Here is a 14035-nt window from a genome sequence, read left to right as displayed (position 1 = left end):
TGGACTCAGCGGGCAAACCTCAGACAAGGACATTAGCCCAGCTCCACACAGGGCTCCAGGGCTGAGCGGGGAGCGGGTTTCAGGCTGCTGCTTTCAGCCGCACAGCCACCCCCCCATGCCTGGCTTGTGATTCACGAGCACCTCCCTGCTCTCCTCCTCCCCGCTGCTTCGTTATCGCCACCAAACTATTTCCATGCATAGTTGATTGATGTCAAATGCAGGCTCAGGATCTTTCTGTTCCTGTTCCTCACCATTTCCAGCAAAAGAAGAAAGATCGAGTCTGTCTGTCTGAGTGATTACCCTGATGCTTGAAGGCCTATTAACGCCAGGAGGGGGATGCTGCTGTCATCTGTGAGCCTCTACGTTGCCGTCAGAGATGCTCCTGCATCTTCTTCCTCCAGCAAACACGGGCTACGGTGACTCCTGCAGCCACACGGGCAGCTCGAGCTTGGCCCTGGGACAGAGCCGATGTCTGAGCCACGAGCTCAGGTCCCCACCTCGCAGTTGTGCTCCTGCCCTGAGTAAAAGCAGCCTCACGGGTGGCAGTGGAGGTCCCTCTCACCGCATAGCACATCGGCAGTGGCCAAAAGCAAGTGCTTGGGAAAGAGGGGGAGAAGCATGCCAAGGTGTGTTCCTAGCCTCCAGCTATCCGTGGCTTAGGGAGATTGTGAGACCGAGGTGGTTTCTTTGTGTAATAACTCTCTGATTCTCCCTTCTGCCTGGTTATCTGGTCCCCCTTACACTCCTGCAGATGTAGCTGGATCTTCTTGCCACAAGCTCTTGAGGACACCAAGTACCCTCCTGACACACGCTACGGCACAGCTTTTATTAGATAAGACTGGGCTTAACCTCTGTGCAAGTGTTGCCTTTGGCTCAGGGGCCCCAGTGTTCCTATTTGGGAAAACTCTGGTTTTCCATCAGAGGCAACCAGCCAAACCCCGGTCCCTCCTGGCCACTCTCTGTGCCCATCCCTTGGCAGCAGGATCCATTTGCCAGAACAGACAGCAACGGGCTCCTGTCAATTAGCCTGTAAGGCAATAAAATCAAGCAGGAGCCGGGCTAGGCGGAGGTTTAGCCAAGATTAGCTGTGTTAACAAAATACTTCATTCAGACCCGCAGCAAATTCCCTCTGTCTGCAATTGCTGGGGAGAAGCCAGCATGGAGTGGGAGCGCTGGCCGGCTGAGCCCGACCAGGGCTGGCTGGTTTTTGGATCCATCTGGCAGTTTTAAGAGGCTTTTGAGCAAGGACGACTCTCCTTTCAATGTTGTTTTGGGTAGAGTGGAGCCACAGATTAAGCCTTAAGCAGGCTGGGCTCGCTGGTCCCCGTGCAGAGGAGCAGGGGACTGGAAGGCTCCGGGACAAGATAAGAAGGTGAGCGCCAGGGTTGGCGGGTGATCCAGTCTCGAAATAGCAGATTCTTACTGGATAGGGAAAGGCAGGAGGTTTTCAGAAGCCTTCAGTTGATTTTGGAGCTGAGCGCCAGGAACTGGAGCCCTTCTCAGAGGCAAATCCCACGGCTTTGAAATCAGCTCCCACTGAAATTGCCAGAATATTGGGAAATAAGGCAAGGCAGCTGTTCGGAGTCAAACACCTGCACATTTATATCTTTCAACATAGTCTGTCTGTAGGAAGGTATTTTGGAGCAATTGTTTAAAACCAGCCCCTGCAAGCTCAGCCCACATCCCTTCAGGTGCTGGGCTCCGATGCCTCATCCCCATGGACCAGGGGATGGCTCTGTGCCATCGCACAAGGGTTCAACACCCCAAGTCCCAAGTCCTGGTGGCAAAGGCATCCCCGTCCCCTTCCCACCACAGCTTCCATATAGATTTTACATGCTTTTTTTTTTTCCCCCCTGAAGTTACACCTGTCCCCAAGTATGGGCCCAGAACAGCAGCATCCTCATTTGGTAACACGGTTGGAGCACTGTCTTCAAGCAGAAGCTTCCTCTAGCCACGGAAAAATGGTGATTAAAATGGAACTGGACACCTTAACCTAAGCATCACAGGTCTTACAGGGCACCAGCATGCACGTGTACCCACGTACTATGAACTTCTGGGTAGTTACTGCTGCTGGATTACTTGATAGACCTTTGGGAGTTACTCGTATTTCTGATTACACTTACGGAATCAATTCGAGTTTAATCCAATTTGTGAGCAGCTGGTGGGCTTTTTGTAGTTGCAGTGAAAAATAGATGATGAGGCAAATATTAGGTAGGGGCAGTTATTGTAATTAGCGCACGAAGTATACCCACACTCATAACAGAGAGGTAAATAAAGGTAAAGGAAATCTCTGCAACCTGCTGTTGCTGATCACTTGCTGAAAAAGGCGCTGCATTCAACACACTTTTGGGGGTTGCAGAAGATGAAGGTTTTTTTCTGGGTCTATAACTGTGAATAAAGGGCAAAAAAATTCCCATGGAAGAGTGTAATTCAGAAAAAAGTTCGTGCTTGGGTTTAAATTCTTTGCATCCCAGGCAGGAAAGGGGGAGCAGCCTGGGGAAGAGCGTTCCTCTGGCCACACTGCGATGGCCAGTGCTCCCGCTCCTTCCTTCTGCACTAATCTCTGCCTGAATGGTCCGGCTTAGGATGTTTTAAAGATAAACTTCATCTGTAAGAAATGGAGAATGGGGAACTGAAAATGAGCAGGGGGAATAAGTTAATAAATTCTGTAATTACTAGAAGAAGCTAAAGGTAGCAGTAAAATGTCCTACGCGTGCCGAGTCTGGCTTTCCGCTCCAGCTCCTATTTATCACCCGCCTAAGAGGTGTTTTAATGCTCTGTCACACTCGCCCAAACCTTTATGCAGGCCAAGGAATTCTCCACCCATATCACATAAATTCCCAACTGGATTTTCACAGGTTTTGGTTTTGAGCGATGGCACGGCTCGATTTGAAGATTCCCTGCAATTTGTTCTATATAACCTGCTGTTAAAGGCCCTGCAGCATCTTTGCGTCGCTGGCATTCTCCTGCCTGAAGGAAGGGGAGAAGCCAACAAAACCCAGCCCGACAACAAACACTGTGTTGTCCCTGTGTGAACAACAGGACGACTGACTGCAGCAGCAATTTTTCTCAGCTGTCAGCAAAGATGTCACGGATTCCCCTGCCGAACCCCTCACCGGCAGAGCAACGAGGCAATTTCTCCCTCCCTCTCCCTGCTCACAGCCCTGCATCCCGGAGCATCCCCGTCACTCTGGGAATGCAGGGGGGATAAGGATGGCTCTGTGCGTGCCCACGTGTTTGACACAGCAGCCACCTGGTTTGGCAGAGAGGCGCAGGGTCACACTCGGAGGTTTGAACACAGCTCCCGAGCCGGGAGGAAGCATTGCAGGGTTCTTCCCACAGTTTGGAGATTTGTTGCGGTAGCTTCAGCCTGGAAGTCCCAAGAAACCCACCTGCCAAAGCCCTGCTTTTCTTGCGGGGGGAGATGCTCTGAAATAACCTTGACACCTTTGGTGGTGACGACCACGCCGCGTGGCTGGGGTGACAAGACTCCGGCTGGACTCCCCACCCCATCCCACCTGGGGACCACGCTGGGCTTCCTCGGAGGCACCCTCCTGGTGCTGCCGTGGCTGTTTCACTGCGTCAGGCTGGAGGCGGGTGCAAGTATCCCCATGCTCTCCCCAGCACTTGGGATGCTGAGTGAATGCGATGACTTTAATTTCGCAGGTGTGCAAGCACAGCTCCCCCGGGAGCTCGCTGCAGAGCAGGAGTGAGTTCAGGGAGATCGTCTTTGCATGTTAATGAAAGTAGAAAACCTGATTATTCCACACAGAGTTAATGGGTTACCCGGGGAGGCAGCAGGAGCTGGATAAAATCACAGCTGGTTGCAATCCTAGGGGAAATTTCCATCCGATGCCACCTCCAGCTCTCCACAAGTCTCCTTTTTGGCTCCTTTTCGGCTCCTTTTCGGCTCCTTTTCCTGTGCAGCTTCTGTCATCTCTAACTGCCTCTCGGCTTTGCTTCTGCCCCTTTTAAGTTTCGATCCCATCTCCTCGCTCGGCTGCTTACTCTGTTAATCAGCCAGGCGTTTCTGAGTGCTGCGTTGGGAGGAAAGATGCTCCACGCATAGTACCGCTGGCTCAGACAGCAATAAATATGCCGGGCGTTCGCCTCCAGCCGATGAACGCTCCTCCTGTCCGTGTGATGAAATTACAGCGCGGGGAAAGCCTCCAGGGCCAGGCGTCCGCTTTACCCCCACTCTTCTCTCCCCAAAACACGGGGAAAGGAACTGCCTGAGCCGCCTGAACTCACTGAGACGTGTCGATCTGTCCAGTGCTTTAAAAAATGAGCCGGTCTCCGTCCCCGTTGGCAGGCGCCCAGCTGCTTGTGTTTAGCTGCTGTGGGTCAGCAGCCTGCCCGGCCGCTTGTGTTTTATTTTGAGCTGGCCACCAGTTTTGTGTCTCTCAGGGGCAGCTGGACCCAGGCGTGGGGGTCACAGCTGCAACCAGAGGCTCTGCCCCGGGGGTACAAGAGTCACAGTGCTGCTGTTTTTCTGTGTATCCACCTCTCTGGAGCTGTCATGGCCAGGAGAGCCTGGCAGCACGGGCACTTCCACCGGGATTGTGCAGCTCGCACCAGGAAGGGAGGATCATAGAATCATAGAATCATCTCGGTTGGGAGGGACCTTTCAGATCGTCGAGTCCAACCATTGACCCAACACTGCCCAAACCCACCACTACCGCATGTCCCTCAGCACCACGTCTGCCCGGCTTTTAAATCCCTCCAGGGATGGCGACACCACCACTGCCCTGGGCATCCTGTTCCAGTGTCTGATAACCCTTTCAGTGAAGAAATTTTTCCTAATATCCATCCTAAACCTCCCCTGGCGCAATTTGAGGCCATTTCCTCTTGTCCCGCTGCCTGTTCCTTGGGAGAAGAGCCCGACCCGCCCTGGCTACACCCTCCTTTCAGGGAGCTGTAGAGAGCGAGAAGGTCTCCCCTCAGCCTCCTCTTCTCCAGGCTGAACACCCCCAGCTCCCTCAGCCGCTCCTCACAGAACTCGTGCTCCAGACCCCTCACCAGCTCCGTTGCCCTTCTCCGGACATGCTCCAGCACCTCAATGTCTTTCCTGTAGTGAGGAGCCCAAAACTGGACACAGCACTCAAGGTGGGGCCTCACCAGTGCCCAGTACAGTGGGACAATCACTTCTCTAGTCCTGGATCCGCAAGCCTGTACTGGTACGCATCATCCGTGTGTTATCCTGGCTGCTGCTGTTTCAATGGGAGCCTTGACTTCAGGTGACACTGGAGGACCAGCCAGGAGCTGCAGGACCCTTCCCACCACGTGCCAGGAGCTGCTGAGGAGCAGAGCTGCTCCCGCCAGCTCAGGAAACCCGCTTTGCAACAAGAAGTGCAGATGTGTGGCATGCAAATGCCCCAGAGAAGACCTTGGGGTGCCTTGGGTCTGCCTCCAGCTTTTCCTCCATGGATAAGAGGCTTTGCCGGCAATTTCTCTTCAGGTGAAAGGAGCAGAAGGGAGTTTTCCAGGTGAATTAAAAAAAACACCCTGATTTTGTAAGAATGGCAATGGGAGGTGAAAGCCATTTAATAGAAGAAAAGGGAATGGGGTCACACCCACACCACCTTTCCAGCATTCGATATTTCCTGGAGAAATTCCTTTACTGGAGAGCAACGCAGTGGAAAGAAATCTCTTGCACTCCGGTTTCGTCAAGGACCCGTGTGAGTGAAGCTCACCTTGCCTCTCCTTTTTTTTTGTTTTTGAGTAAATGAGGAGGAAATCTCTCCAGCACCGCCACACCAATGTTCAGTCGTTAGTTTTCAATTTGAAGGCAATCAAGCTTCCCAGCGCTGCCGTGGCCCGCTGCTCCGTGCCGTGCTGTGCATGCCCATGCTGGTGCCAACGGTGCCACACATGGGATTTCCAGCTACCGCTTTCTTTTTGCGGGAGGAGGATTGGAGGGGCTGGGGAGGATCGAGGGACATGGGTGCTTAAATCAAATACTTCTTCAAAGGAAAATGAGCAGCTCTGCAGGTTAAATCACTTGGGTGGGGAATGAGGTGAAGAGAGAAAGAGGATCCAGATGTGGCAGGGAGGGTCCAGGACTTTAAAGCATCCTCAGGAACCATGGGGGAAAGGCAGGTTTGGCTCAGCTGCAGGCAGAAGGCACTTGAGTCTCTGAGTTTCTCTTTCCGCATTTCATTTCGGTTTTGATTATTTTTTTGCTGCTGCTGCTGCTGCTGTGGAGAGATGCCAAGTTAGAAAGCTGCCTCTGCTACCGCATTGCTGCTACCCAAAACGCATGCCTTGCCAATATGTCCCATCGTGGGATCCCTGCTTGGGCTTAGGGAAGGTGAAAACAGCTCCGAGCTCTGAATTAACCCAGAACTGGGTGCAGGAGGAACTGGGGTGGGGAGGGACGTGCCAGGGCATCCTCAGCTCTCATCCTGCCGTAGCCGTGAGCGCAGTGGGAGACACGACCTGTAGACAGAGGTGCTGAATGCACAACCCCCTCCCAGACTACCTCTGTTCCAGGACTTGTTAAAAATAAATCTTAACTGAAAAACCTACAAAACTAAGAGGAATTTCGAGGTTTTAAAATGTTCCTTGGAAAGACTTTCATGATTTTGGTTCCAGGCCAAAACATCTTAGGTTTTTAGCAACCGAAAGCTGAAAGCTTTGCCAATAAAATAATGCTTGGGGTTTTGATCTCCTGGTGGGAAAGAAAAACAAGAAAGAAATAGGTACTTTATTACAGAAGAAAACAGTAATCAATCCCCAAATGCTTCTCAAGAAAAAAATTAATTTTTGAGTGAGAGGATTTGATGAGCCCTGACTAATTTTTTCCCTTTACTGTAGGAAAGAGATGATGGAGAAAAGAGAGAAAGACCATCAACCTGGCTAGGGCATCAAAGGATATTGTATTAATTTATCTTGTACATGAATATTATTGAACTGCTAAAAAAATCCCACTCCTTTGGGTAAAGTAAGCGGTGCAGATGCTTTTTAAAGTGCATCTCTTTGGAAACAGGAATGGCTATTGACTGGAGTGGGGAGAGCACACGGAGCAGCGGGTATTAGGGACAGATACAGAGAACATCAGCCAAACTCCAAAGTCCACATTAATAAAAGCTCATACATAAATACAGATGGCAGGTATCGATTTTTCCTTTGCAAGCTGCATGCTTTCCCCTGGCTAATGAAATGCAGCCCCGTCTTTAGCGAGAGGTCGGCGTAGCCACAAAGGTTTAACCGGGTGGGAAAATAAATAAAGTTCTTCGGAGAGGAAAAGGCAGCCGGTCTGCCCAGGTCTGCACCCATTGGAAAACGTCTGTTGGAGGCTGGAAATATGAATTTAGGCAACAGTATTTTGTGTTACGATTAGTGCTGGCACACACCGGGGTGTGTAGGGCTTCTGGTGGAATTTGTCAGACTCCCCTAAAATCCAGAAGGACTTTTTTTTTCCTCCTTCAAGCTCGAAATATTTTGCTGTGATATATTCCAAATTACATGATGTGGATCCCTCCCAGCATACTGATTTGGGCAGAAATTTGCTTCCAAAGTCTTTTATTATTTTTTTTGTGTGTGTGTGTTGGGTTTTTTTGTTTTTTTTTTTGGCATAGCTGCTCGCATCCACTGAGGAATTCCTAACCTCAAAACAAAGTCAGTGCTGGGGAACGGGGGAAAGACTTGAGTTCCACTCCTCTTCTGTGTTCTTCTATGTTCTCCCACCTACATTCTTGACTTGTGCCACCGTGCAGCTCCAGAGTCTGGCCCGGGTGGCCAAGTTTGCCAGGTCAACGCGGGGTGGAACTAGACTATCCCCTTGCAGCAAAAACCGGGAACCCAGCATCTTCCCTGCTCGTTTTAAGGAGCCCGTGACACTGTTCATGCACTGAGCATCGCGGTGAGACAAAAAGGCGCTGATTCTCTGTGCCATCCGTGCCCCGAGAGTGCTGCTTGTGCCCCTTCCCGCAGTGCCCCGAATGCCTTCAGCGCCAGCGCAGCCCTGCGCTGCCTGGCAGGGACTGCCGAGATGACAAACGCTGCCGCAGCCGCCTGCTGTCCTGTTAGGATTCCTCTCACGCCGTGCGATCGCCCTCTCCGAACGTGGCGAGAGCCCGGCCGGGGTTTTCTCCGCAATTGCTTTGCAGCACGGGAGCGCTCGCGGCGCGCGGCACCGGCGCAGTGCCGCAGAGCTGCTGCTCAGGCTCGGCAGGGGGAAGGTTGTGAGGAGCAATGTATGTTTGACAGAGAAACCACCTCTCCTGTTCATCACGGCGTGGGTGATTCCGCTCCTCCTGCTCCTGGTTTGGGTCCCGGTTTGAGCGACACAAGTCTAATTTCTCTTCTAATGCTTGGGAAAACCGCACTTTTAGAAGACTCTGGTGTCTGAATTTGTGAAAATATTTACTTTATAGTCAGCTATGGTATGGGGGTTTCAAGTTGGAGCAAGATGATCATTAAGGTCCCTTCCAACCCAAACCATTCTACGATCCCTATGAAAATCTCAGTGTTTTCGAGCTCGCCAGGTGTGGGTATGAGGAGGAGTGAGACCCGGGCACTTGACCCAAGCTGCCAACAGGGTTATTTCATACCATAATTGTCGCATTCTATATAAATTAGAAAGTTTGCTGAGGAGTTTTCGCTCTCTCCCTTGATGGCTGCCATCCTGAGAACTCCTTGCCCCGGTGCCGGAGCCCTGAGCCCTTCCCTTCCCCCGAGAGCCGCAGCGCTCGCAGTGTCCCACATTTACTGTCACTGCTGGGGCTGCCCAGCTCCCTGCTGATGGAATGGGCTGAGTATAGTCCTTGTATATTTTATATTGGTATCGGGATCGATGCTGATTCTTTAGTGTTATTAATGTTAATTATTCTATTAAGTCTGTTTATGTTTCAACCCTTGGGTTTCTTTGTATTTTCCTATTTCCTCTTCCTGGGTGGGGAGGGGTCATTGGGTGATAGAATAATTGTCTAAACGACAATAAATTGTTGTGCGTTCCTCAAACAAAAACAGTTCGCTAGAGTACATCCCAACCTTAACTATGCCACATGCCCTGGGAAGAGCCTTCTTCAGTCTCTTCCTCCACGCATCTTTGCCTTGGCCCAACAGCTCCAGTAGATTTTAGCCCACCTGCTGAACAGGCTCTCCAGTTATCTGAAAATGGTACCTCTAAATCGAGTTTTTCCCTCCTTCCCAAACATGTTTTGCTTTCTCAAACACTTCGGTTCCTGCACATCATCACAGGGGCGGAGTTAAGGGTATTTGGAGGACCGCAGCGCTTTGGCGGGCTGATAACGGTGTCCAAACAAGTGTCAAACATCCCCTGAGTGATCTGCCCTTCGTTAGCATAGTGCTATGGGGGGATAAACCTGCTTAAACTCATCCAAAACCCCCAGAGGGTGACTCAATCGCTTGAGGCTGGATTGCGGAGCCAAGTGTCCTGACACCCTGCTGCTTCCCGCTCCCCCTCGGCTGCCCTTGCTCTGCCACGGCAAAGAGCTGCTGCTGCTGCTACTTTATCACACCATCAAGCCAAGAGGCATTAATTACCCTCCAGCAAGGGGCAGAAGGGCGCAGAGCCCACGGGGAAGGAGCCTGCATGGCCATCCTGCTTGCCGCCTGCTTAGCACCAGGCTGTGATGCTCCTCGGGAAGAGGAGCCGTGGTTTGGGGGCGTGAGAAGTTTCCGGCTCAGTTTTCATGTGCCGGAGGCAGGGAGCCGGAGCAGCCCGAGGGATGGGTATTAGCGAGTGGCTGCGAAGCATGGGGAACGCGGGGCCAGGCATCAGGAACGGCAACGCGGTGCAAAACCCGGCCTCACAGCACCTGAGCAGCCCCTGAGCCGGGTCAGCTCCTTCCCCACCTCCTGCCAGCTCCTTCCAGGCAGGAATAACCCGTTCCTACCCTCTTGCCAGGCAAACTGGGTGTCCCAAGGGCGTACCCACTGCCATTGTCCCAGGCCACCAGCACTCCGGGTATGACCCACTGCCTCTGGTCATACCCAGAGTGCTGGTGGCCTGGGACAAGGGCAAGAGCCTGATGGACACTGGCAGCACCCTTCATCATGGGTGATCTGGATCCATGGTCAGAGACCTCTGCCTGTAGGTGCTCTCCATCTACGTACACCTTCTAGCCAATGCGACAGGCTTAATTTGCCCCAGGAAGAGTGAGATGAGGCATGGGGGAGCTATTCCTGCCACGGGTTAGGAGCAGATGTGTCCCAAGAGCCACTCTGTGATTCACCACCGCTCACCCAGGGCTCCGGCACCCGGAGAGCCCCGGGGCTGCCGACGGGATGCTTCTGGCAACGGCCACACTTTGCCAAGACAGACAGCTCTGCACGGAGCACAGTGTCGCTGTCGGGTAATTAGCTCCCGTTTACATCCGTTAGGTGTGCGATTAGTCTCCTATTAACGCAATTAACGCTGTGGCATTAGCGTAAGTATGTAATTGGCACAGAAGGCAGCTGCAGCTCAGCTGCTGAGAGCCAAGTGGCACCTATTTTGGGGGTTATCTGAGCACGGTGAGAAGGGACGGCTGGTGGTCACCTCTCCAAGTGCTGGATGGGCTGGTTTTTGTGTGAAACCCTGGTTGTGCACCCACACGTGCTCCCTCTTGCTTCAGCTGCAATGCAAAGCAATTTTCCACCCTCTGTCCTTGCTTCAAACCCCTAGAGCGGTTTAGGGGAGCTGCTGAGAGGTGTCCCAGCTGCTTCCCATGGGACTGGGAGAGCTGGGGTCTATCCTTTTAGGGGGTCAGGGGACCAGATCTGACCTTGGCTGGATGCAGGTCCTCTCCCAAAGCCTTTTATTCCCCAGGGCCATGCGGATGTCAGAGGTGACCGTCCATCTGGTCCCTGTGCCGGGGGGGTGAGTATGGGCAGGGGGGAGGAATCACACGTCTGCCCACCCCCAGCCCTTCCGTGGCACCCAGCGCGTCTTGGCAGGTTGTCAGCTCATGTCAAGGCTTGGCTTTTGGCAAGGTGGGCTGACAAAACACCCTGTTCGCCTGCTAAACCGCCGTGCTGATGGCAAACACCATTGGCCTTTCGGGATGTCAGGCACATGGAAGGAGAAGGGCTGCGTGGGATGGGGACGGGCTGCGGAGGGTCCGTCTCCATCCCACCCCACCAGAGGTGTCACCTTCACCACCAGCAGCATGAAATCCCCGTCCCTTTTCTGAACAAACCAACAATCTGTCTGCTTCCTCTGGCCAGCGCTTCTGCAGTTAATAGCCGAGCAGATGAAGCTGCGGCAAATCGAAGGTCCCCGCCGAGCCCTCGCTCCAGCGAGGATGTTTGGCTTTGGGAAAGCTTCTGACAGTCTTGATTAACAGCCTCTTCATCTGTTCACGCCGGTGATAAGCCATGGGAGCTCTGGGCCATTTCAGCTCTATAATCAAGAGGGTTTGAAAGAAGCAATTTTCTCCTCTTGCAACCTGGTTAATTCTCATTTAATTGCTACCCATTTTGCATAGATTTTCCTCGATTGCCATGGCATTGGCTCCGCACTTTCTCCTCTCCAGCGGTGCTTGACTCGCGTCTTGTTTTGCCAGGCTGGGATTTGTGATGCTTCGGGTTGCATCGGGGCCTTCAAATCTCCCCACGCAATTTAGGTGTAACGTGCCTGAGATGCAGCTTTTATAGGAGAAAATCTCTGGGGACTGGGCTAGGCTTTGTTCCTTGCTATCAAGCAGTGTATTGGGGCACTGCTTTCAGAAAAAGAAGTAGAAAAGCATGGGAATTACACATAGATAGGAAATTTTAAGGACAGAAACACACCTTCTTTAAAAAAAATACCCAAACCAACCAGAATTTAGCGTTTAAGCAAAAAAACTTTCCCCAGGGGGTCAAAAGAGATGGATGAAGCATATGTTGGCTGATCTGAATTAAAATATGTGGGTGTCACAGAATCCCAGAATCCCAGCCTGGCCGGGGTGGGAAGGGCCCTCTGGAGATCATCCCCTCCAACCCCCGGCCAGAGCAGGGTCACCCAGAGCAGGTGGCACAGGAACGCGGCCAGGCGGGGTTGGAATGTCTCCAGAGACGGAGACTCCCCCACCTCTCTGGGCAGCCTGTGCCAGGGCTCTGCCACCCTCACAGCAAAGAAGTTCCTCCTCCTGTTGAGATGGAACTTCCCAGGGGCAAGTTTGTGCCCGTTACCCCTTGTCCTGTTGCTTGTTTGACCCATCTTCAGGTTGGGTTTGCGTGCAAGGGCTAACACCAAGGAGGGAAGGGGTTAAATGCCATCCTGCCACTGGGGACAAGCATCCAGGAGGATTCAACCATGTTGGGAGGACCTGATGCTGCGTGGAAGCAGTGAGGTTGCTCTGGGAGAGGGTGGGATGCATTCAGATCCAGTTTAGAGTTTGTGTGTTGGGTCTCAACCGACCTGGGGAGTTGGACCAGAAACACATTAGTACTGGAATCTGCCTGATGATCCTGGCTATCCCTGGGGATGCTGAGGGTGAATGGGAAAAAGCACGTGGTGGCATCTCGAAGGTGTCACAGCGAGGGACCGGCAGTCCCAGAAGCATCCGTATGGCAGGGAGGGGAGGTCACTGCTAATTCAAGGCTGCACCTGCACAGGACACATCAACACAGGTTGGAGACTGCCCCCAAATCGTGGTCGTGGGCTGGTCTCGACTAGGCTGGGCAGTCTCCAGGGCATGCAGGTGACAAGCTGCAGTGGCTCAGCCCATGTCCTTGTCACCGTGTGTAAGCTTGCTTGCTTTCAGCTTGCAAAATTTTTTTTTTATCGCTAGTAATCGGATGAGTTTCCCTTAGCACCGCCTGGCATAAAAGCAGCAGCCAGAAAGATCCCTGTGTGGAAAGATCTATGGAACGAGCTGTTCCCTGTTGAGCAAAAAAAAAAGGCTATTTTATCTGCTTAGTCAACCTGCAGTCTCTAAGCACATCTTAACTACATTAATGCATTAAAATATAGTTCCCATTAGCCACCCAAATCATTTTCATCAGAATCATAAGCATTTCTATTACCATGGCTTTGAGTTAGTGATGCGGCACTGGTCAAACTTCGATAAGGATGTAATCATTCCAGCCTATAATCCAAGGATTTCCTGAATATCTCATCGTATTTTCCTTTTGAACCAGCAGGCACAGTCACACTGCTTTTTCCTGGCTTGTACTTAGATCCTGCTTCTGTCTTTGCAGCGTATTTCATTTCCATGTGCTGCTCAGGCTGCGGTTTTCCTTGTTTCTGTTCCTCCAGGTCTCTGGATCCTGCTGTGCCGACAACCCCTCTGCAATGGGGAACGCTGCAAGCACCTAAGCCAGGGATCCCCTTTTTGTCCCGTATTTCACATACCCACAGGCTTCTCCAGAGCCACCAGCTCCTTGAGACTCTCTGGCCACCCCGCTGAAGTCATGCTCCTGCAAAGGAGGACCTCATCCAGCGTCCAAGACCTCATCCAGCGCACCCAGAGCTGCAAGCGCAGGGCAGGAGACCCTCCTAGTTGCAACACGGCTGGATCACCTGCTCTCCCAAAGGCTGGCTTCTTCCCAAGCAAAGCCAAAGCCCTTCTGGAAGCAGAGAGATGCTACCAGTTTCTGGCAGTCGGAAACAATCCTTTAGGACCGAGCCACAAGCCCTGACATCTTGTGATGGGAGCTGGGCCACACTCTGCAGCCAAACCCCGAAGACTTTGTGCCAGCTGAGCCGGGACGGCCGTGTCACCGACACCATGTGCTGGAAAGGGCAGGTGAGGACCAGTCGTTTGTGATTTGCCTCCATGCAAAAATGGGGAGGCAGCAAATGAAGCAGTGAGGGACCACGAGAGATGGACCTCTGGATCTCAAGCACTTGCCACCGGCACTGCTGGGGGACCCCACTGCACATTGGTCCCCATGGGCACGGTGCTGAGCAAGGGAAATTGTGACACTTCCCCTGCTGCACCTAAAATTAGGATCTCCTGCCGTGAGAGCCAGGAAGGGCAGCTCAATCTATCAGCAGGCTGCTGGAAATGGATGCTGCCGTCAGAGCAGAAAGCAATCGTGTTTGAGGGATTGCTGCTTGGGTCAGGATTTGTCCCTCTGGGACTATTTCCTCCAGGGCAGA

Source organism: Rissa tridactyla, chromosome 19 (assembly GCF_028500815.1).
Source record: "Rissa tridactyla isolate bRisTri1 chromosome 19, bRisTri1.patW.cur.20221130, whole genome shotgun sequence".
Taxonomy (NCBI): domain Eukaryota; kingdom Metazoa; phylum Chordata; class Aves; order Charadriiformes; family Laridae; genus Rissa; species Rissa tridactyla.
This window is presented reverse-complemented; position numbering follows the sequence as displayed.